Source organism: Chelonia mydas, chromosome 7 (assembly GCF_015237465.2).
Source record: "Chelonia mydas isolate rCheMyd1 chromosome 7, rCheMyd1.pri.v2, whole genome shotgun sequence".
NCBI lineage: Eukaryota > Metazoa > Chordata > Testudines > Cheloniidae > Chelonia > Chelonia mydas.
Window position 1 is genome coordinate 76,173,521 of NC_057853.1, and position 26,221 is coordinate 76,199,741.

Below are 26,221 nucleotides of genomic sequence, written 5' to 3' on the forward strand. Positions count from 1 at the left end.
GGAGAGAATGTCATTAACATGTAATTATATATTTTTGTTCTACAATTATTTTCTTAAATTCAGATTAAATTTTTTGCTGAACTTGTTAAAAACTCGAGTATCATTTAACACTTTCTGTCCACTATATTGAAATTACATAAACATAGGACTGGATCCTATACTTCTTTCTCAGACATAGCTGCTTCTGACTTCAATAGGAGTTTTGTTTGGAAATTCGTAACACTTTATTCTGACTGTATTTGTTACTTCAATATACATTAGCATTGTTCCATATTTAGCACATATTGTATAAATGTTGGTTAGCCCAAAATAAAACCTAACAAATAAATGAGAGACTAACTGTGTAATATGTTCTAGAACTGTGAAACCCATTCATTTTTACATTACAGAGCTCTGACTCTTTGAAAGCACTTGGTTAAATATGAATCATGCTTCTAAGGTTAGGCTAAATAGTAAATGGAATATTTGAAAACATTTTAAGCAGTAAAATTACATATTTGTTTCTCATAACATGTTAAAGAAATTATTTCCATTCCATCCACATTTTATGATGGTGAAAATAAACATTAATGAAAAACCTGTCTAAACCTGATTAGGAAAGAGAATGAGTTACCTAAAGAGTCTTGTTTGCCACTCTTTCACTTGCATGGGCATATACTTGGTGTGTACAGAACTGAGACTAAAACCAGAAGGGGGCAGTGGCTGCACATCATGCATCAAAAGTAATTTAAAAAATAAATAACATCCAGTAGCACATCTGGGTGGGAATGGGCTGTGAATGTGTACTTGAGACAATATTTCAGATGTGGACACCATGACCTTGTGTAGCAACTGTTTAGAATTTTGCATGGGCAGAATATTTTTAGTCCGGAAAAGGTTAGCTTTCTGACAACTCATAATGGTTGATTTATGCTAATGTTTCTGATTTTGTCACTTTTGGTCTCTGTTCATATAGCATTGGTCAGCAAACTCCTGAGGGCTCACATCCAGCTATAAAAGCCAACAGTTTCTAGTTTGAGCACACAAATAGATCACAAGGAGTTGTGTATGAAAGTTACCCCCAAAATTACCCCCCAAAAATACCTTCTGCTGGCCCAGGTCAGCTGACTCAGTCTCGCAGGACTCAGGCTGCAGGGCTATAAAACTGTGGCATAGATTTCAGGCTCAGGCTGGAGCCTGAGCTCTGGGACCCAGTGCAGAGGGAGGGTCCCTGAGATCGGGCTTCAGTCCTTAGCCCCGTGAGCTCTAGTCATCTGACACAGCCACAAATGTTTAATAGCTGTGTAGCCAGCTCTGGGAGATTTATAAAGCACTTGGTAGATGAATAATAGTACTATATGAGTGCAAAGTATTGTTACACTGATTTAACATGCAGACTTAGTATATATGTAGAACAGCTGAGGAATCTACTAAAATTCCTAAATTTAGTTCAAATCCCACAGGCCAAACTTGTACAAAAAGTGCAACTGAAGTAAATTAACAGTGCCAATGGCAAAATTCCCATTGACTTAAGTAGGGCCAGGTTTTCACCCGTGGGTTCTGTAAGGAGACACCAGGATGAATGATCTGACATACCATATGATTCTCAAAATGTAAGAACTGATTTAAAATAGGGCTGTCGATTAATCGCAGTTAACTCATGTGATTAACTCAAAAAAATTAATCACGATTAATCTCAGCGTTAAACGATAGAATACCAATTGAAATTTATTAAATATTTTGGATGTTTTTCCAAATTTTCAAATATATTGATTTTAATTACAACACAGAATACAAGGTGTACAGTGCTCACCTTATATTATTTTTATTACAAATGCCTGCACTGTAAAAATGATGAAAGAAATAGTATTTTTCAGTTCACCTCAAAAAGTACTGTAGTGCATTCTCTTTATCATGAAAGTGCAACTTACAAATGTAGATTTTTTTTTTTGTTACATAACTGCACTTAAAACCAAAACAATGTAAAACTTTGGAGCATACAAGTCCATTCAGTCTGACTTCTTGTGCAGCCACTTGCTCAGACAAACCAGTTTGTTTACATTTACGGGAGATAATGCTGCCCACTTTTCTTAATTACAATGTCACCTGAAAGTGAGAACAGGCATTCACATGGCACTTTTGTAGCTAGTGTTGCAAGGTATTTACATGCCAGATATACTAAACATTCGTATGCTCCTTCATGCTTCGGCCACCATTGCAGAGGACATGCTTCAATGCTGATGACACTTGTTGAAAAAATAATGCGTTAATTAAATTTGTGACTGAATTCCTTGGGGGAGAATAGTATGTCTCCTGCTATTTTACCAGCATTCTGCCATATATTTCATGTTATAGCAGTCTCGGATGGTGACCCAGCACCCGTTGTTCTAAGAATACTTTCACTGCAGATTTAACAAAATGCAAATAAGTTACCAAAGTGAAATTTCTAAAGATACAGCACTCGACCCAAGGTTTAAGAATCTGAAGTGCCTTCCAAAATCTGAGAGGCATTAGGTGTGGAGCATGCTTTCAGAAGTCTTAAAAGAGCAATACTCTGATGCAAAAACTACAGAACCCAAGCCACCAAAAAAGAAAATCAACGATCTGCTGGTGATGTCTGACTCAGATGATGAAAATGAACATGCGTCAGTCCGTACTGCTTTGGATTGTTATTGAGCAGAAGCCGTCGTCAGCATGGACGCATGTCCTCTGGAATGATGGTTGAAGCATAAAGGAACATATGAATCTTTAGTGCATCTGGCACGTAAATGTCTTGTGACTCTGGCTACAACAGTGCCATGTGAACACCTGTTCAGACTTTCAGGTGACATTGTAAACAAAAAGCGGGCAGCATTATCTCCCAGAAATGTGAACACACTTGTTTGTCTGAGCGATTGGCTGAACAAGAAGTAGGACTGAGCGGACTTGTAGGCGCTACAGTTTTACATTGTTTTGTTTTTTAATGCAGTTATTTTTATACATAATTCTACATTTGTAAGTTCAACTTTCATGATAAAGAGATTGCACTACAGCACTGTAATGGGGGAATTGGAAAATACAATTTATTTTGTTTTTTACAGTGAACATATTTGTAATAAAAATAACTATAAAGTGAGCACTGTACATTTTGTATTCTATGTTGTAATTGAAATTAATATATGCGAAAATGAAGAAAACATCCACAAATATTTAAATAAATGGTATTCTATTATTGTTTGACAGTGCAATTAATCACGCGATTACTTTTTTTTAATCGCTTGACAGCCCTAATCTTAAAATGGAAAATAATTTTATGTTTTAAAATGCTAACATGAAATGCAACAGGTCATGCTTAGGATGTGAATGTACTGATATTAATACAATATGTAGGTACAATATGATGAATTATGGTTTCCTGGCTCTTACTGGTAAAAATCAGTCTTACTGTTTTTAAGATCCCTTGTCATATTGCATTCCTGTGTAAGTGTCCGTCTAAAACAGAGGTGAGTCAACTGCGGACCGCGGGACCATCCTGCCCAGCCCCTGAGCTCCTGGCCCGGGAGGCTAGCCCCCAGCCCCTCCCCTGCTCTTCCCCCCTCCCTCGCAGCCTCAGCTCACTCTGCCGGTGGCGCAATGCTCTGGGCGGCAGGGCTGCAAGCCCAGTCTGACCTGGTGCTCTGTGCTGCGTGGCGCAGCTGCCTGTCCTGGTGCAGCCATGCCGCCAGCCACCAGTGCTCCAGGCAGCATGGTAAGGAAGCAGGGAGCAGGGGGGTTGATAGAGGGCAGGGGAGTTTGATGGGGGGTGTGTGGATAGGGGACGGGGGGTTGAATGGGGGCAGGAGTCCCGGGGGGGGTCAGTCAGGAAGGAGAGGAGGAGTTGGATGGGGCGGCGGGGGGCAATCAGGGGCAGAGTTTCCAGGGGCAGTCAGGGGACAGGGAGAAGGGGTGGTTGGATGTGGTAGGGGTCCCAGGGGGGCAGTCAGAAAGGAGAGGGGAGTTGGATGGGTCCCCAGGGGGCCATCAGGGAACAGGGGCAGTTGGATGGGGCAGGAGTCCAGGGGAGGCTGTTGGGGCAAGAAGCGGGGGGTCAGATAGGGGGCGGGGGCCAAGTCATGCCTGGCTGTTTGGTGAGGCACAGCCTCCCCTAATAGGCCCTCCATACAACTTCAGAAACCCGATGCGGCCCTCACGCCAAAAAGTTTGCCTGCCCCTGGTCTAAAAGTAGCTTACATTGTAATTCCTTGTGCAAACAAATGGGACTGTTTTCAACTTTTAGTATACTTAGTCTTTATTATTTATTACTTTTGTTATACTAATAATGGACACAGTGCTTTCCCATGAACATAATTTAAATTGTTTAACCAGGTTCTTGCCCTGAAGAGCTTTTGATAGAAGTTGGACAGACTCAATATAAAGACAGGAAAAGGTGGTTGACTTTGTCCACGCTGCCAAAAAAAAAGGGTGTGTTTTTACTGCAGGATAACTTATGTGCCTTAGCTACCCTGCTATAAAATCCTACTGGCAACAAGAAGGCACTTGGGGTTTACTGCAAGGTAGCTAGGTGAGGTCAACCACAGGTAGAGGTGCAGAGTTGACCTTGCCTGGCTACCTTGTGGTATAAACAAGTGCTTATTGCCAGTAGGATTTTACAGCAGGATAGTTCATATGCATTAGTGATCCTGCTGTTTAAAAAAACATCTGTTTTGCAGTGATGACATAGCCTTAGTGTGGGAAGACATGGAAGGTTAAGCAAACATGGAAGATTAAGCAAGGAGCAATTTGAAGGAGAGGGAGATTGAGCTTAGAAAAGGTGGAGCGGGAGAAGGAGACAAAGAGAGAATGGTTTCTTTCATCTATTAATATCTTGATCAGCTTCTCTCATTGAATCATCCTTCTGTCCCTCTGCACCAAGACTGCACTTGAATTTGGAACACATCAAATAATTAGGTTTCCTCTTTAAAATTGTTGGCTACCTTTTCAGAATAGTTACTTATAAGCCACTTTTCACAGATGTGAAATTAAAATTTCCCCAAATGGACATCAGTGTACCTGCTAAAAATCCACACACCCATTATGCCCACAAAATCAGCATATGTTGATGCAGATAAGCACAGCTGTACAAAAGTTGAGCCCCAAGTTGTGTGTGCTATGGCAGGTTTTTCCAAATGCCCCCACACTGCTGACTTTTACCCCAAGTGTAATATATTATTTTCATTGCACAGGGCTTGGGGGGAGGTTGTGCACAGGTTGTACTAATTGTGTAATGGGATTGCCTACAAACACCCCATAATATATTAGCCATTTGTGTTGTGATTTTCAGAAATTATTAGTCACACTTTCTCAATCTGAAAATCAGCAGGATATGTAGAACTTCGAGTCTCTGTTTCTGCCCATTTGCCATTTTAAAGTTACTTGGAATTACACCCAGGAGCGGCCTATGTGATCCTCTCTTTCGTTCCTGTGAGATTTGCAGATGGCACTATTTCTGAACCCCCAGTGCTCCTGATGCCACTATTGTTATTCTACCCGCTACGACTGTGATCCTTAGCTGGAGCCCAGAAACACAGAGGGCCGCTCAGGAGAGAGGGTGCAAAGATGGGTTTGGCCCACCTTTGCATTACATTTGTTACTGCACTGTTCCTGGTTCGGCTATGTGCCTAGCCTGTCCCCTGACATAAATTAGAGCTACCTGAAGGGTTCTCATGTCAGTTAAGTGATCATCAACATCAGCAAGGAGTCCACAATTAGTCCCAGAAAGGGTAGTACAACCTGCACAGTCCCCCTGTACGTGGGGCAGCTGAGGCAGCGACTCTCTTTGAGGTAAAATCCCTGTCTAAAACTTCCTTTGGGGCAGAGCAGCTCCGTCCTACTCCTTGCTTTGACTAAATGCCTAAATTTGCCCTGGTTTTGAGGAATGAGTGGAGCTCTAATAAAGAACATGAAACATGCAAATGAAACACTTGATGTTTGTAAATGAGCAAAGTCAAAAATGAAAGTTATTTAACTTCTGATTATTTGGTGGTGTCTCTTCAGGTGTTCATTGTATATAGCAAGCTTCAAATTATAGAAGCAGGTAACCAGACAACACATACGGCAATTAAAATCAAACTATACTCAGTGAATCATTAAATTGTCCCAATAAATTTATATAGTCCTACTTGAACTCATAATATCCACACTAGGAAGAACAGAATGTGAAATATTTCCAGCGGGCAGACAACTTTGAGGGTAGTATGCTTGTCACACTGTAGAGCAGAGGCCTGTTGTTTGAAAGTTTGCATAATAACTCCATTAAGAATATTTTTGTATTGATGTAAAGCTTTACACCTGCACTGTGGGCTATGACAGCTGATAGTTGTATTTGTTTTACATATGTACACAGTCGATTTAAAAAAAATGTCAGTTGTAACAAACATCCTTTCAAGGTGGAGTGAACGGAGTGCTGAAGAGTAAACAGTAAGATTGTTGGAGACTACAAGGTAAAGTCCTTCCGCCCTGAAAGTTATTTATATAACGTAAGGAATGTGCATGTCATCCTGGCATGAATGTGGCAATGTCTTGTTTATTGTGGAATTTAATGTAAGCAGGAACAAATCTAAAACCCATACTGAGGTGGCTTCAGAGCAAGAGTTACTATAACATTGTCTTTTGAATCACTTCTTGCTGTGTAACGTATAGTCCAGGGAAGACTTAAAAATATATGTACGGACAAATCCTCAGCCCAGGTAGAAGGGCAGATTGGAGGAACAGGAGTTGGAAGGAGGACTCCCAGAGCAGCTATGGAGCTTCTCCTTAAAAGTTATTACAGTTCAGTGGTTGTAGCAGGCTACATGGCTCCTTATATGCCCTTATCCTGTAAGGCCTCCTGGAATTCTGCCAATTCCAAAAGGCGCACACACTTTGTGCTGCAGAACCATGCCAGTTCCATTGTCCCGGGAGCCTCTGGGCTTGAGGAGTACTGTTTTTCTTTTCCCAGCAAGACAGAACCTACACATTTTAAATTCTTCTTTGAGTGGAGGAGGTTTATCTTTTAACTCAATGAGCTTTCGTTTGGGTCACTTACAGTGTTGTGGGGCACCAATCCAAACCTGCTCTGCCTTGTGGACCCCATGAATTCTGTGCTTCCATGCATCCTTTTTGGAACCTTTAATTAAGCATTGGCAGGCTTAATTTCTCCTAAATTAAGCTGTCTGCTGTTGTCCACTCCCAGTTTCTGGCAGTTAAAGGCTTAGGACACCCGGGGCACATCTGCACTTAAAATGCTACATCAACACAGCTATACCAATGCAACTGCACCACTGTAGCACCTTAATGAGGACTGTATACCAGCGGTTCTCAAATTGTGGGTCAGGAACCCAAAGTGGGTCACAACCCCATTTTAATGGGGTCGCCACTGCTGGCTTAGACTTGCTGTGGCCCGGGCCAAAGCGAAAACCCGAGTCCCAGCACCTGGGGCCGAAGCCCAAGCCCCACTGCCTGAGGCCAAAGTCAAAGCCTGAGGGCTTCATCCCTGGGCAGTGGGGTTCAGGTTGCAGGTCCCCTGTCTAGGGCTGAGGCACTGGGACTTCAATTTTGGCCGCCTCCACATGGGGGCGGTAGGGCTCGAGCTTTGGTCCCCCTTCCTGTGGTCATGTATTAATTTTTGTTGTCAAAAGGGGGTCGGAGTGCAATGAAGTTTGAGAACCCCAGCTCTATGCCAATGGGAGAGCTCTCCCATCGGCGTAGTTAATCCACCTCCCCGAAAGGCAGTAGCTATGTCAGTGACAGAAGCTTTGCTGCTGACATAGTGTTGTCTACCTGGGTTCGGTTGGTATAACTCACTCGGGGGACTGGAGTTTTCACACCCCTGAGTGATGATGTTATGCCCATCTAAGTCTGTGATGTAGACTAGACCCCAGAGCATGGGGTTGCATCCCTGACTATCTTGGCTAATTGCCATTGATGGACCTATCCTCCATGAACTTATCAATTCTTTTTTGAACCAAGTTATATTTTTGACCTTCACAACATCCCCTGGCAACGAGTTCCACAGATTGAATGTGCATTGTGTGAAGAAATGCTTCCTTTTGTTTGTTTAAAACCTGCTGCCTATTAATTTCATTGGGTAACCCTGGGTTCTTGTGTTATGGGAAGGGGTAAATGACACTTTTTCTCCACACCATTCATGATTTTATAGGCCTCTATCATACCCTCTCTTTTCCAAGCTGAACAGTCCCTTCTTTTTAATTTCCCCTCATATGGAAGCTCTTCCTTCCCGCAATCATTTTTGTTGCCCTCTCTGTACCTTTTCCAGTTCTAATATATCTTTTTTTTTTTTTGAGATGGGGCACCGGAACTGCACACAGTGTTCAAGGTGTGGGTATACCATGGGTTTATAAAGTGTCATTATGATATTTTCTATGCCTGTTCAAGTATGACAAAGGAAAAAAATCCCTCAAGTTACAGATGACTGACCTGCATGAGATACATATCAACATGCAGGTAAGACAAATCCTTTCTTAGGCATCTCAGGTAAATTGAATCTAGTTTTTTACCAGCATTATACCACACCCTAGCCCTGTCCTTATCTTTTATTATTCCTTGTTGTGCTATATCATTTAAATTATAATCTTTGGGGCAAAAGTTGTCATTTAGTAATCACCTCTAAACTGCCATACATACCTGTGGTACTGTATAAACAATCATACATTTCTACTATCAAAGGGAAAAAATTCTACTATCTGATCCATTAGGCAGACCTCAGCCCAGCTATTCCGGTCTCCCTACTGTTCAGAGTTGCAACCTTCCCCAGAGTACAGCAGTAAATCAAGAATCGCCAGGCAGCTCCGAGAACAGAACTTTGCCCTTTGATTGCTTTCCAAAGAAATGTCCTCAATTCCTTTCTCTGATAGATACACATTGTGGATCATATTAACAAATTTTCCCAAGCCTTCTTGACCCCTCCCCCAGTAGTTAATGAATTTGTACTTGTGATTGGAAGACCCGTAGAGAATTACTACATTTTCCCAATTTAGCGCTAAAATAATCTGGGTCCTGCATGAAAAGAAGCATTTTGTTCATTTACTTGGAAAAAAATGGGACTTGGGATGTTTGTAATATTTCACTGTATGTTAGCTAATTGTCTGCACAATGTTTTACTGAAGTAATGCAGCCTAGAAGCATTGCTTTACTACCTTACCTGGGGCCCAATATTGATTTCAGTGGGAGTCGAAAGTACGAGGTATCTTGCAAGACCAGAGCCTCTGCTACTAAATCAGGGTCAATGGCATTTGTCACAACTAGTGATTCTTTGAATTAGCAACGTGAGAAACGGTGAGTCCACTCTGATTTTTGTTGCTACTCGCAGTTACACAAATGTATGCCAATTCCTAACATGAGCTACAGCTAGATGGAAAAATAAGAATCTTTTTCTCACACACACACACACAAAGATCATTTAATCAGTATTTTTTTGATTTGCTGTAAAAAACAAAAATTCACCCGGGTATTTTTTTTAGTTGAGGTTTCAACAAAATATATTGCCAAAAATCTATATTCTGAAACATTTCAAGCAGCTATAATGGCAACAGGTTGTTTCAATTTGCAGCAAAACATTACAACAGCAAAGAATACTAAAAATATATCCTGTGAGGACAAATGCTTCAGCTGGTATAAAGGGTCATAGTTCTACAAAACTCAATGGACATATTAACAGGACCTGGCCCTGTGAACTTTCACACTTCCAATCAACTCTAGTTTTCCATTAATAATATAAATATAGGGACAGATTTTCCATTGAAGTCAATGGATAACACTGTTTTACCTAACTGAGGATCTGCTCCTTCAGATAATGTTGTATGAAGACATGTTTTATTTACATTTTTGTTGATTGTCATACAAATTTAAACTAATGGGCCAGATTCTGAAGAGGGTTTTTTTGGTTGATTGGTTGAATTCAATGAGTTTTAACTGAGTAAAAACAGAACTTCAGGATTTGGTCCATCAATCTTAAATCAGAAATTCTAGTATACTATTTCCAAGTTTCTGTTTACACTCAGGATTAGAAATGTACATGTTTGGTATCCGTGATAAACATTTTGATATGAAAGAACTTATGTTATTCCTGTGCTTTGTGTCAACAATCAGCAGTAAACCTTTGGATTTATTAATTTCTAATCTTTCAGCTATCTTGCATCATTATAATATAATGAACTAGAACTCTGTATGGTGCATTGTCAATAAAATCTAATATTGAAAAGAGTACTGATCGTCTAGTGCAAATGGAAAGCACAGTAAATGATTTAGAGAATGTGTTAAACATTAAAGCTATCTAATACCTTCTAACGTAGATTGATACCCGTAAATCTAAGATAAATGACCTGTAAAATTACTTAAGAAGAAATAATACTCATTTAATCAGGCTTCCAGAGAAAAGAGGGGAAAGGTTGGAGAGAAACTCATAAAGAATTATTAAATCCCTTCAAATTCAATACTTAGCTGATCACAGAGAGCAAATGTCTCTCCAAGCCCAGACCAGATAAGCAGTTTTAAAGCAGCACACCTGAACCTGTCTTTGTGAAATGACTAAATTACAAACACCATTGAAAAAAATCCCTTTTTGCCCATCTCTACTGATTTTACAGCTCTGCTGAACATTCTCTTTTCCAGATTCAGCATTGTGTGTAGCAGAGCATGATGCAAGGTGCATTTATTTGATTTAGCATTTGATTGTGTCCAGGGTTGGAATGTTAGCTTGATTTCTGGCTTTTTGACTGTAAATATTTTTCTACTGGTAGAAGTGATAGCTTAGTTTAATGCTCTCCATTGACCATTCATGGAGGGAAGAGGGGCTAATTTTATATTGAAAGGAACACCTGTATGAAAATCAATTAAAAATTATATTGGTATTCTCTGCATGTTAGACTGAGGACAAATCTGCTTCCCATTCTGCTGATGAGATTAACTTTACTTTTCAAATCCATTTTAGAGTTTAAGTAACACGGATGACAGGAAAATTTGGCCATTTTTTTTTCACTGCTAAGTAAAGGCCTGATTATTTAATTGCTGCCCACTCAAAACTGCCACTGATTTCAATGGGGCTTTTGTTTGCAAGATGAAGGCTGGTTGTTTGCAAGATGAAGGCAGTAAGTGTTAAATATCAGAATTGCTGTTTTCAAAAATATAAGTAGATTATTAGAGCACAGATGATCTACTTTGTTTATCCTTTGGTTTTATTATTATCTTGAGCTCAACACTATTGATGGTGAAAGCCTCTATTAGAACTCAACACAGAACTTTTCATGAAGCAATACAGTTGTACTTTTATCGGGGAAGGAAACACTTTCTAAGTGTGAGTCAAACTCCATTCTGAATCATGTGGATCTGCTGTAACTATTGACCTTCATGTAGTCAGTCGTCATTTACATAGGGGCACAAGACACCAGCATCTGACACTTTTCATTTGATCCTGTGTGTGTAACATGCAAACACTTTTACTTCAAATACATATTCTATTGTTAAAAATTGTATCTGAATTCTTGCTGTGAAAAATAGGAAATTTGTTTGGAATAGAAAAATGAAATCCACGTAGTAAGCATAGCTGATCCAATCAGAACCTCTTGACACTACAAAAATAACCAAATGATAACATGGTTGTGGCCAGCCCATGTTATGATAGTTTATTTTTGCTTGTGTTAACAGGGGAAAAATACATTATACCATGGTTGTGGTCACATCATGTTTGTTTAACATGGTTCTTTTTGTAGTGTAGATGGGGCATCAGTGTTACAAATTGACTTTTTTTTTTTTTTTTAAATAAAATGGTGTAATGTTAGTCAATAAAGGCCTATTGGCTGAATTCTGCTCTCATTTGAATGGGCTTAAATCCATAAAATCTCCACTGAAACACCAATCTGTGAGTAAATTTGGCCATACATGTTAAAGGGTAAGAAAGTGTTGCAGTATGTGTTTCTGAACCCTATCACTCCTGACAAGCAATTCCTTTCCACCCCTTTCCCCTGCCTATTGCTGAAAACACTCAAGTATTGTTACTCTCAGACTCAGTGATTTGTAGAATGGTCCATATTCTTGTCTCCTAGAACTCAGTAAGATAGCTGAATACACTTTTCTCCTATATGTTGTTTGCCAGAGGCACTGTACCGAATGGCTATGAACGAGTGCAGAGAAAATTTCACATGCACTTCAATCTTCCTGGAGGAGCTCAAGACAGCAGCGCCCACCAGATACAGTGAAGTTTGAGGGACTGAATTAGTTGGAATCAGTTTCAGAGCTGCTAAATTTTCACTTCAATGTATATATTCTTTTAAAAAAGAAAGAGTACGAGAAATTATGAAATTAGGCTGGAAGAGAAAGATGCATGGAAACCTCTGGCAGGTATTGCTGGGGGAAAGGAGGAAATGGGGCTCTTGTTAATTTGAGTTAATCCTGTGAGTTGCTGTTTGACCATAACTCAGCAGAAGTGGAAATCACTCAGCATCTTACATGAGGTGCTCAGCAGTTTGCCTGATTGGGCTGTTGACAGTCAGCTGAAAACTGTATATAGTGCAAATCATCAACTGCTGTAAATTATCATAGCTCCACCAATGGAATATGGCAGTTTTTACACCACCTCAGGGTCTGCCCCCATACGAATGCTTCTCTCCTATGTTTGACACTCCCTAAAACTGAGTATGGGGAAGATTCCCTCCCCCATCTTCATTTACACACACATTCTCCCAGTTAGCATTAAATTAAAATCCTGCTAATCTCAGAGTTTTCATGTCAGGTTCTCTTCTAGAATAAGCTATTCTTTCATTTTCATACTCTTCTGCTTGAATCCCAAGCTATCAATGCCCTTAAAAGAAAAAGGAGTTTTGCTTTAGGGGAAAAAAGGCTATTCAAATTATTCATGATTTATATCAAGAAGGGACCTTTCCATCTTTCAACTAGCAGAAAACGGAAGTTTGATCTTCCTCAAAATCATTTATTTGAGAACCTTCTAAATTTCTTTCTAGTAGGTTAACTTTCTTACAAAGCATCAGTATTCAGCACAATAATGACTATTATTATATAACTGAAGCACAGTACAATAACCATCGGGCTAATAAATGGTCTCCTGGTTCTATAGAAAATTTAACAAATCGTAAAAGCATTTATTGGAGCTAGGCCAGGCACAAATGACAAAGCAAGTTCAATGCTGCTTTTGGAAATGAGTCGTGGTCAGAAATACGCTCTGGGACCAAAACCATTTCTTTGAATGTCAGAGGTAAATTTACTCACCTTAATTTTCAGCCTAGATTTTATGTTGATTCTGAAGCACTGAATAAAGTCAACTCCAGCAGAGCTGCCTGCTACTGCAGCTGTTCCAGATGTAAATGCAAAGAGGGGCATTTAAAAGGATCTGTTCACTTGAATATGTTGTTTTGAAATTATGCAGATTATATTCAAATATGACTTGATACTTCCCTATTATGTGTTTTTAAGGGAATAGAAAGATGCTACGCTATTAAGTGGTTTATTAACATTTCTAATCACAGCTCTTTGACTTAGAAAATAATTGTTCTATTGTGTGCTGCGAAGCTGCCTGTAAACAACTGGCAAAGGGATATACTGCCTTGCATTCCCCATAGAGAAAATATCAAATTCAATTGATTAATCAAAGGAGACATTCTTTGATGGAACCTTTTCAAACTTTATTAAAGATACTGAATAAACCATGAGCAATCAGAGTTCATAATCTGAAATTCTGCTATGCTTGCAAATACAGTAGCTGCTGTGTAAACCTTCAACATAACTCACAAGCCAGAGATGAGATGTATGTGATCATTTTTTTCAGTGCTACATACAATCTGGATTTGAAACATGCAATCTTAATTGGGACCTCAGACCAGTGTAACTCTGTTGACTTTATTGGAGTTGCTCTGGATTTCCACTGGAGTGAGTGATGTTAAAATCAAACCCATTGTTTTTTTTTTTGCTTTTGTTATGTTTTTAATCAATAATTCAACAACTGAAGTCTTTTGCTTCCTGGCTCTTGTAGAGTTCTTTTCTATGCTCTTCTTGAATGTGGGTAATCTAGCCAGATCCCTGTCCACAAATACACTCAATCCACCCTTCCCCTTCTCCAGAATAAAGGACCGGAGGCCAGGGAAGGGAAGAGCTGAATATTGAAGGTGATGAGGAAGGGATGTTAGCAGGGAGGAAAGGAGAGATCAAGAGGTGAGTTGAGGTGGGGTCAGAAGAGCTGGAGAAGAACTTGGAATGCATCCGATGAAGTGAGCTGTAGCTCACGAAAGCTTATGCTCAAATAAATTGGTTAGTCTCTAAGGTGCCACAAGTACTCCTTTTCTTTTTGCGAATACAGACTAACATGGCTACTACTCTGAAACCTGTCTTTATTCAGTGAGAAATTCAAAGACCTGATTTCCAGATCCCAGCCTTCACATCCATGGATAGCACACATGCAGATGACCAGTTGATATGTAAGTGCAGTGATAGATAGGCTTGGCAGAATTTGGTTTTTTGAATAATTGTATTGAATAGTATCCATATTTATTTTTAAAAATTTTGAAACTATTAATTTAACTTTTCACAATTGCAGAAATTCAGGGGGCTGTCAGAAAATAATTATTTAATGGGGGTGAATGGCAAGATTCAAAAAGTTAAAGCTTTATAACCACTAGAACATAAATCATCACCATCACATATCAAAATATACAAAATTAATATCCTTAACACAAACTCCAGTTCTCAAGTAGCATTCTTCTTACTTCGCTTATCTGCAAATTTTGATTACTGTGCATGGAAATATTTTTTTCGTTAGTTTGTGCGTGTACAGTGGAATCAACGTTTACCTATAAAAAGCAAATCCTTCCAAGCCTACAAGTGTAGCAACTGTCTGTAGTGCGTGTCTGAAAATCTGGGCTTAAATTAACTCTTTTGCTGCTGAGAATGTTCTTATTCATCGTTGGCTGCAGAGGCAGGTCTGGAGGGCGGCAGTGAAGGTGATGCACTGCTAAAGCAGTGCCTTTCCATCTCTTAGGGTAGAGCAGGGAGGAAAGAGAAACTGTAGCTGCTGCTTGGCTCCCCTGTCTACTCCACAAAGGAGCGGGGTCAAGGGCTACTGCAGAGTTTCCATGCCCCAAGGAGAGGGGGAGAGGGAAAAGGAAAGAGTTCCGGTAGGCCTCCTCACTCGACCCAAGTGGGGAGAAGAAAAGAGAAACAAGCTCCTGTTGGCCTCCTTGACCTCTAGTTGCTCTGTCACCATGGTATCTAACCCTGCCCTGGAACACTGGGAGCAGTAGGAGGGCTGGCATGTTTCTCTGCTGTTTTGCCCTCTGACTGATTCTCATCTATGGTTGGTGGCAGCTCTCTCCCCACCGCATCTTCCACTCTTTGTGGTCTCCCTGATAGGTGTTTCCTCCTCTGTACTATGCAGTGGGGAGGCAGAGAAAGGAGGCATGAAGAGTAGCTGACAACAGGAGGAGCAGTGGTGATGCTGATCAGAGAGGACAATCCCATGCAGCAAACGATCCCCATCCAAGCCTTTGAAGGGGAAGAAGCAGATCTGCTGCTGCAAACCCACCTATTCCTAGGATGGGCAGTGGGGAGCAGAGGATATATAGTCTAATATCCTTGGGGACCATTACTTTTTGGGACTAGCACTGAGGTAAGTGAGGCTGGGGGAGGGGTTGGGAGTGGGAGAAATCAGGAGTAGCTAAGGATGAGGGTGAAGTAGAAGCTGAAGCCTCTCTTTGAAATGTCGGGTCAGCTCTGCCCTTGGTGATTGGCGCTCTGCTCTCCTCTCTGCCTATAGCATAGGTAGAATAGAGAAAGGAAGACAGATCATAAGACAGGCCCATTGGTGTTACAGGTGCTGCTCCCACCACCTGAGCTCGCCTCAGGGAAAAGAGGGCAACCTGGCTACTGAAAACAAACTCTCAATAGCTTGAAATCTTTTGGATAAAGTGGGATAAAGTGAATAAAGAGGATAAAATGTAAAAGGGAGAGAGTCAAAAATAAGAGGGCCAGGCTCTGATTCAGCAAAGCCCTTAAGCATATGCTTAACTTTAAGCACTTAAATGCTTAGGTCCCACAGAAGCCAAGTTAGCCTTTGCTTAAGTGCTTTGCTGAATCAAGGCCTCAGAGAGCAACAGGGAGCCTCACAGGGATATATGGATGGAGTGAAGATATAAAGGACTCCCTTAATATCCTGAGAGCCTAGAAATCATCTTAGCAGATAAGGTGAAAGAGACCCTGACTTTAAGCTCTTGTGTTATACAAGGTATTACTATGATCGAGCAACACCAACAATATGCTAAGTCAGGGGTCGGCAACCTTTGAGAAGTGAGCTCAGCACGCCTCTGGTCTGGGGTTCTGTTTGCCGGCTCCTGCCAGCTGGGGTCCCTGCCGCCGGCCCCGCTCAGCCCACTGCCGGCCAGGGGTTCCGTTCACCCAGGCAGGCAGTGGGCTGAGTGGGGCCGGCAGCCGGGAGCTCGGCTGGCAGCAGCGTGCCAGTAAAAATCTGCTCACGTGCCACCTTTGGCATGCGTGCTGCACGTTGCCCACCCCTGTGCTAAGTTTACACACATGAAGCCACAGTCCCTGTCCTGGAGAGCTCACATGGTGCATATAGGCATTTATGTGTGCCCAATGCACTGGGGTAAATTTCACGCTCTGGAAATATGCACCAGGCCTTCTCTGTCCTCCCAACAGAAAAGCCCCAGTTTTAGTTTCTCTTCATCCCTGAAGTGCCCATAGCAAAGGAATCACTTAGCACTTTCCAGATTTCCGTTACTAGTTTAAGCTCTCTTTTGGTACTTTTAGCTCCTCAGCTTAACTCATGGGGTACCCAGGAGAGACTATTCCATATGTAACTCCTTTGGGCTCTGAGATGAGGCTAGCCCCTTCGTGGGTGGGGGGTTGTATTATCATCTACATTTGTTTCAATAAAAGATGAGAAAAGCTTCTCAAGCATTTATAACAGTTAGCATTCCATTAGGGTTTTTCAGACTCCATCCCCTCAATGTCATCTTTCCCCTCTATCTCTTGTTCCTCCTTTTTCTCCATCCTCTTTCTTCTGCTTAATTCCTCCCCTCCTTCTCCATACCCAAGGTCAGTGGCCCTTTTTCTTTCCCAGTGTTTGGGAGGACAGAGAAGGCCTGGTGGGTATTTCTGGAGCATAGGATTTACCCCAGTGCATTGGGCTCACACGAGGGCCTATGCACCATGCAGGCCGCATTTAGAGCATTAAAGGCAAAGCGACACTATCCTGCCTCCAGTTAATCCAGGAAGTGAATGTTTCCTCATTAAGGCCAAATTCTGGTACACTCACTCATGGTGGGTGGCACCTTACCCCATACATAGTTTCATGGGAGTACTTCAGGATTAAGGTGCAACCTAACATGCATAAGGATATCAGAATCTGACCATAAGAAAGGTTGTAAAGGCAGTGTATGTATGGCCTTTAGTTTGGTAATTTAACACCACATAATTCCAATCTGTGTTTCAAGCAATTAAGTTTAAACTGCATGCAGTCACAACAAACTACGTGTAAAGCGTTGAAAGGACAGGGTGTGTAGGCGCGGTGGGTGCAATGTTGCATTCCCTTATCTGTGCTCTTGAGGTCTTCTGTGAAAAGAAACATACTAAAATATCCTCCCATATCAAACATCTCTATGTTCCTAGCTTCATCAAGGTCGCAGCTGGAACAAATTAGAAAAGGGAATGATAGCAATAGTAAAAATAATACGTTATGTTTTCTTGTCAGATGGATATTGTCCTTTTCACCAGAGTCATTCATTTAGAATTTTAATTTGAATAGGGCTTCTGTGATGTGATTTGCTGCCTGCCATATTGTTTGCTACTTTCTCATATTTTCAGTCTCTTTTCAGTTGTTGTTTTTTTCCTTTATAACTTCTCCCCAGTGGTTGAATCGGGCACTGGTGCTCATTTTTACATTAAATACACAAACTGTGTCTAAAGATTTATTGCTAGTAAATTTTCTATTACTAAAGTTAACCTGTACAAGTGTTGGGAGTGGGGAGGACGACAACAGACTATCAGCAGAGAGTGAACAAGATGGAATATAAAGAAATACTAAGTGTAACTATAAAGCCTTTGATCTCCATTGGAATGATAGCTGGATTCAGTGAAGCATAATACGGGTAATAACATTACTTAGCACTTATAGCAACTTTCATCCCTAGATCAGGTGTGAAAATTCATATGGGAATGTGGCCAGTAAACTATACCTGAGAGAGAGACCTATCAGTAACCTGTGGGCAGATCCTTAGCTGTGTAAATTGTCCTAGCTCCATAGCAGTAAATGAATCTGTGAAGGAGTGTACTGCCTCTTTAAGGGACAGCCTGGAGTGCAGCCAAGGTGGCCCTACCCAGTTCTAGGGCTGGGCTATATAAAGGAAGAGGAAAGCGGGGAAACTGAGCAAGGAAGAGGGGGAGTAGAAATTATTCAGGCTGTAGCAGGTGGTGATTTTCCTCTCAGGTTCCAGGAGACTAGCCTCATCAGACTCAGAAAGTTGGTGTTTTAGCTGTCAGGTACGGGAGCTCTGCACCATGCTCCTGAGGTGAGGATCTTGTGTGACAGATATTGCAATATCTCTGGGAACCATGTTGTATTAAGTTTATGAATGGTTTATGGATCACTGTAGGCAAGGAATTGTATGCAACTGTAGGTGGGGAGAGTTGCCCCAGCTCTCCCCAGAACTAAAAATGGGGAGAAGGGGATCATTAAGGTCAACTGCCCAGGTGGAAAACCCCTCCAGAGAAGTACTGCCCCGGTGGGGAAGCTAACACATACTGGTTCAAACTGGGTTTTCCACAGACCAAGAGACATGGGGCTTTTGGTGTAAAAAGGCTTTGTTTTAATGGACTTCCTGCTAGTCCAGCAAATGGGGACTCCCTCTGTCCAAGGGAGTGGCCGGGGGGCGGGCACACTTGCAGAAGGGTTGGAAAGACTTTTCATCGTAGAGCCCCATAAAACTGAGGGGTGCCTTCTGGTAAGCTTTTAGCAAATGTAGGTGAACTCTTATTGGTTTTTATACGTTTATCTATCTTTGTCATGCTTTTGCCCTAAGATCAAAAGCAGTTTGCTTATGAAAGTTGGTTGATAACTGCTGTACGCTGTTCTAGCCTCTGGAGAAGGAGTTAACTACAGGTGCTGGACCCTGGTCAGATGAGCTGGGAAGTTGCAGTGAGATACAGGAGGACTGCAAGGCTAAGCCCCCTGGTCTGTAGGGAGAGAGACGTAGGTCTCTGGTCCAAGAGAGGTGGTGGCTGGGAACCCTAAAACCTTAAGTGGTGCCTTCAGTGATGACCCATGCCAGGGAGTGTCCACCTGTGAAACTGTGACAGACCTTATGAACTATTTCTTGTAACTGCTTCTGTCTGGAAGCCTTACTTTTTTCTTTTTTTTTAAAGTGCTGTTTTTTTAATGTACATTGGCAGCTTCTTGGACTGAGCTGTTAAAGTGAATCTGTTGCTGCCAATCAGGGGAGACTAAGGTGGGGTGCTCCTGCAGGACTGCATCAGGCCACAAGGGGGTGAAAGGCCTGCCCAACAGAGTCTATGACCATTCATATGAGCTGAGGATCTTCCCCCTGGGTTGAAGTATTGGTAATTTAGGCACTTCGTACATTTTTAAAACCTCTTCTGTTTAGAAAATATTGCTTCCCACTATGATTTCTGTGATTTATTCATCCTGGTTTTTTCAGTGCCTGCACATGCACCCCTGTTGTATGCAATGCTGCAAAATGAAAGCACCTTTATATTCCATTATAATAAGCTAACACGTTAAAACAAAAGAGAGAGCCACTCCATATAACAGTTGCTTCACAGGGAGTTACTGACATGTTAAAACTTGAACATTATCCTCTATGGAGGAAAATTTTCTATGGACAAATGCAAAACAAAAGTGATAGTGAAAAAAACCTGACAGTATATTGCACAGTATCATTTAAGGTGCCACAAGTACTCCTTTTCTTTTTGCGAATACAGACTAACACGGCTGTTACTCTGAAAAAAGTATCATTTATTAGGTCTCTGTAATTGAAAATTTACATCAAACTCGTTATTATTAAACTCTTCCCTTTTATCTTCTCTGTGTGTGCATGTGTCGTATCCCCTCCCTTTTTCTGTGCTGGGGAATGTTTTACAGCTATGACCATCAATGAGAGATGGTCCAGAACTGTAACCTTAGATCCAAACCCCTGGCTTTATTGGTGCGGGGCATCTCAAAGGGTTTGAGTTTAAATCTCCAGATTCAAACCCATCTCTTTTCTTGATTCTGGATTCGGTCAAAATGGGAAGATGCCTCATTCTGACCTGGATGTGGCTAATATCTTGCAAAAATGGCTATTCTTAGGGGAGGATTACAGCCATTTTGGCCAAATCACATGAGAACATCTTACAAGATTTAAGCACAGTCTATCTGCCACTCAAATGCAAGCCCCGATTCAGCCTCAGACAAACAGTGAACTTTAGTCCTAAACCTATTCACATCTGGATCCAGCTCTAAATATGGTCTCCTTGACCTATTACTAAAATCACTTCATAAAGGGGAGTTTGCACAAAATAGCATTCTCAACCAGCTAGAAACAAGTTGGCTGATGATGGAGACTATCCAAAGGTCATTCTGTCACCTCCTAGAAGATGTGGCTGAGTGGGGAGGGCATCCATGATGGCTCTTAAGAGCTCAAAAAGTTGTGAGTTTCTTTCCCCAGATGTCTCCATGTGGTTTGTGCCCAGCGGCATGCCCCTATGCATTGCAGGTCTCAGTGAGTGATGTATGCCTTTTCTGTCAATCTAAAAGTAGTTTAAAAACTGTCAGGAGCAACAGATAAAATGACCTCAAACAAACCCAGATGAAAGTCCTTTGTTTTTATTTTTGGAGCACTTTGCCAGCTTGATTCTTTCATAACCCAATATAAATTTCAGAATGTTTTATTTCAGTACAAATACATGTATATCAAACCTGGCGCTATATTTTAGTGCTAACACTTCGAGCAAGAACATGAACTGAACAAGTCACAAGTGTCTAGAAAATTACATCCCTTTTTTCCAAACTTTTAACTCTGTTTTCTCATCTTTATTTAGAATATCCTTTTCTCAAATGGATTTACAACACTTATCCCTACTGCACTAGGATTTATAAATAAAGGGCCTGATCCTGGGAAGTGCTGAGTACTCTCAGTTCCCACTGACTACAGCTGGAGTTACAGATGCTCAGGGCACCTTGCATGAGATGCTTAGCACATAGCAGGATCTGTTTCAAATACTGTTTGCTGGGTGCAAATAACATGAAAGTCTCCCTGTTTCTAAAATTAAACTGTCTCTTTGCAACTGCAGCTAGCATTGCAGCCAGCTGTGCACAGACTGGCTTCCTGGTGCCTCCTGCAACCTGGGCCCTTCTGTCCCCATTCCAGACAGGTTGCTCTAGGATTTAATCTTTACATTATAGGTCTATCTGCATCTTTTCTTTGCATTGATAGACCTTACATCTTAGGTGTCGATCCCTGCAACTCGTTGGGGATGGCACTGTGCAGGTGTCTGCCTGAATGCACTGAACTGCATGATCAGAGACTTATTCTGTAAATGAAGCCAGCTCCCAAAAAGAATATCTCTGCTGTGGTTTTGATGCCATTTAAATTTGTCTTTTTACTCTGAAAAGTCTCAGAGATTCCAGGAGAACACCACTCGCTGTGAAACAACTCAGGTAGCTTTTAATAAATCATAGTACCTTTGTGTTATTGAAATGCAAGTGGATTGTCTAAGTCCTGTAATAACAAGTCTTCAGTGAGTCCAGAGGCAGCTGATCCAGAGCAGGCAGGGCAGGCAATGCCTACTCTATTTTTCCAGGGTCTGTGCAAACCTCAAAGAGAAAAGCAAGGAGCCTCGTCCCCCAGCATGAAGTGCGATAAATAACATGTCAGTTTGTCTATCCATTTGTAGATGTCACCATGCTTCACTGAAAAAGTCTAGTAGGGCATTAGAGACCCTTAATCACACTCCAGCATTCATCATGAAAGCATTTTCTGAGTCCCTGCACAGCACACTGTTAGTCCCCATAAGCTTCCTGTAGTTGTTATAACATATATACTGCAGTAGTGTCCAGAGGTCCCAATCAGGTGCGGGGTACCATTTTGCAAGATGCTGTATTGTATTCTCTCCTTACTTGCATTTGAACCAAGGATTACCGGCTTGAAAACCTTCAGAGATTTGATTGCATACTTGCTACATCAGAGATGCAGGCTCAGGATCAGCTTGCAGCAAGAATGAAAAAGCAGAGATTCCAGGAAGGGTATGAAAGGGGGTGATGGAGTATAGAAATGCAGTAAGCTTCCCCAGGAAAGGTTTGAGGCTTTTCATGATGCAACATAGCAGGTGGACAAAAGAGAAAATGTCAAAGACAAGATAAGGGAAACAGGAAATGGCAAAGCCTCCTGATTCCGGATCATCACTCTCAGAAGTTAAGAAGATAAATGGAAAAGGCTACCACTGATGTTTTAACGGTACCAAAAATGAAAGGACAGATTCTGCCTTTAGTAAATTATAGACTCATAGAACTGGAAGGGACCTCAAGAAGTCATCTAGTCCAGTCCCCTGCACTCGTGGCAGGACTAATTATCTAGACCATACCTGACAAGTGTTTGTCTAACCTGCTCTTAAAAATCTCCAATGATGGAGATTCCACAACCTCCCTAGGCAATTTATTCCAGTGCTTAACTACCCTGACAGTTAGGAAGGTTTTCCTAATGCTCACCCTAAACCTCCCTTGCTGCAATTTAAGCCCATTGCTTCTTGTCCTATCCTCAGAGGTTATGAAAAACATTTTTCTTCCTCCTCCTTGTAACAGCCTTTTATATACTTGAAAACTGTTATCATTTACCCTCTGAGTCTTCTCTTTTCCAGTCTAAACTAACCCTTTTCCAATCTTCCCTCATAGGTCATGTTTTCTAGATCTTTAATCATTTTTTTTTGTTCTTCTCTGGACTCTCTCCAATTTGCCCACATCCTTCCTGAAATGTTGCGCCCAGAACTGGGGACAATACTCCAGTTGAGGCCTAATCAGGGCGGAGTAAAGTGGAAGAATTACTTCTCATATCTTGCTTACAACACTCCTGCTAATACATCCCAGAATGATGTTCACTTTTTTTGCAACACCGTTACACTGTTGACTCATATTTAGCTTGTGGTGCACTCTGACCCCCAGATCCCTTTCCGCAGTACTCCTTCCTAAGCAGTCATTTCCCATTTTTTATGAGTGCAGCGGATTGTTCCTTCCTAAATGGAGTACTTTGCATTTGTCCTTATTGAATTTCATCCTATTTACTTCAGACCATTTCTCCAGTTTGTCCAGATCATTTTGAATTTTAATCCTATCCTCCAAAGCAGTTGCAACCCCTCCCAGCTTGGTATCGTCCTCAAACTTTGTAATTATACTCTGTGTGCCATTATCTAAATCATTGATGGAGATATTCAACAGAACTGGACCCAGAACTGATTCCTGCGGGACCCCACTCATTATACACTTCCAGCATTACTCTGAACCACTGATTACTTTCTGGGAACAGTTTTCCACCAACCTTATAGTAGCTCCATCTCGGTTGCATTTCCCTAGTTTATTTCTGAGAAGGTCATGCAGGACAGTATCAAAAGTTTTATACTAAAATCAAGATATACCACGTCTACTGCTTGCCCCCTATCCACAAGCCTTGTTATCCTGTCAAAGAAAGCTATTAGGTTGGTTTGACATGATTTGTTTTTGACAAATCCATGCTGGCTGTTACTTATCACCTTATTATTTTCTTGATGTTTTCAAATTGATTGCTTAATTATTTGCTCCATTATTTTTCCAGGTACAGAAGTTAAGTTGACTGGTCTGTAATTCCCTGGGTTGTCCTTATTTCCCTTTTTATAGATTGGCACTATATTTGCCCTTTTCCAGTCTTCTAGCATCTCTCCCGTCTTCCATGGCTTCTCAAAGATAATCACTAATGACTCAGATATCTCCTGAGTCAGCTCCGTGAGTATTCTAGGATGCACTTCATCAGGCCCTGGTGACTTGAAGACATCTAATTTCTCCAAGTAATTTTTAACTTGTTCTTTTCCTATTTTAGCCTCTTCTGATCCTACCCCATTTTCACTGACATTCACTACGTTAGACGTCCAATCACCACCAACCTTCTTGGTGAAAACCGAAACAAAGAAGTCATTAAGCACCTCTGCCATTTCCACATTTTCTGTTACTATTTTTCCCCCCTCATTGAGTGATGGGCCTATCCTTTCCTTGGTCTTCCTCTTGCTTCTAATGTATTTGTAGAATGTTTTCTTGTTACCCTTTATGTCTCTATCTAGTTTGATCTAATTTTGTGCCTTGGCCTTTCTAATTTTGTCCCTACATGCTTGTGTTGTGTGTTTATATTCATCCTTTGTAATTGGACCTAGTTTCCACTTTTTGTCGGACTCTTTTTTTATTTTTAGATCATTGAAGATCTCCTGGTTAAGCCGGGATGGTCTCTTGCCATACTTCCTATCTTTCCTACGCAGTAGGATAGTTTCCTCTTGTGCCCTGAATAATGTCTCTTTGAAAAAGTGCCAACTGTCTTCTATTGTTTTTCCCCTTAGACTTGATTCCCATGGGATCTTACCTACCAACTCCCTGAGTTTGCTAAGTCTGCCTTCTTGAAATCCATTGTCTTTATTTTGCTGTTACCTACCATTACTTAGAATCATGAACTCTATCATTTTATGATCTTTCACGCAAGCTGCCTTCCACTTTCAAATTCTCAACCAGTTCCTCCCTATTTGTCAAAATCAAATCTAGAACAGCCTCTTCCCTGGTAGCTGTCTGCACCTTCTGAAATAAAAAATTGTCTCCAATACATTCCAGGAACTTATTGGGTAACCTATGCCCTGCTGTGTTATTTTCCCAACAGATGTCTGGGTAGTTGAAGTCCCCCATCACCACCAAGTCCTGTGCTTTGGATGATTTTGTTAGCTGTTTAAAAAAAGCCTCATCCACTTCTTCTTCCTGGTTAGGTGCTCTGTAGTAGACCCCCTACCATGACATCACCCTTGTTTTTTACCCTTTTATCTTTACCCAGAGACTTTCAACAAGTCTGTCTCCTATTTCCATCTCAGTCCAAGTGTATACCTTTTTAATGTATAAGGCAACACGTCATCCCTTTTTTCTCTGCCGATCCTTCTTGAGCAAGCTGTACTCTTCTATACCTATATTCCAGTCATGTGTATTACCACGTTTCTGTGATGCCAACTATGTCATAGTTGTGTTTATTTACTAGCATTTTGAGTTCTTCCTGCTTATTCCCCATACTACTTGCATTATATACAGACATCTAAGATACTGATTTGATTCCCCCCCCCGCCCCTGCCCCAGTTCCGTCTTGTGTCTCCTTTATCCCTGATATAACAGCCCATGCTCCCCCCAAATTCCAAACTTTCTCCCAGGTCTCCATGTTCTTGACTTACCTGTGGGCTTTGGTCACCTGCCCAAATCCAGAGTAACTGCAGTGAGCCCAATTAAATTGACTAATTTACATCAGTGTACAGAGAGCAGATTTTTCTCCTGACGTAGGTGTGATGGTGTTAGTCATTTGGATTAGGATTATCCAACCGCAGAGACAAACTCACCAAATTATTTGCCTTGCTATCTGTAATATGTTAATGAAAGTGTTAAACTGTGACAGAGAGAAGCCAAGCCAGGAACGATAAGCTTGTCTTGGAGAATTTTGGTATTACAAACAAAAGGATACAAAACTGTGTCCAAGGTAAATATTGATATGACTCAAGAGGAACTAGTAAAACTTGCAGTATTTTCAGCTTCATTACATGTGGGAGATGTTTATTATAAAATATGAAACATTGGCGTGCAAATGACTTACAGAGTAGAGTTATTTTTATGTTAACCAATTTGGAAGAATGACTCCTTTTGAAAGGAGATGTAAGGTGGGTGCATGTTTTTTGTGAAACATGGAAAAAGTGTAATGTAATAAAAATACAAATGAGTAAGTAATTATTGGACATTCAGAGTAGATTTAGACGAATAGATGCTCCCAATTCATCACTATTCCAGAATCCATCCATTGACTGCTGACCTTACTCTATATTTCCACTACAGCGTCAAATTTACACCCTTACTCCATATAGGGTATGTCTACGTTGGGAGGTGCTTCTCAGCATGGGGAGACAGACACGTGCTAGCTCAGCTTGAGCTAGCATGCTAAGAATAGTAGTGTGGCTGCCATGA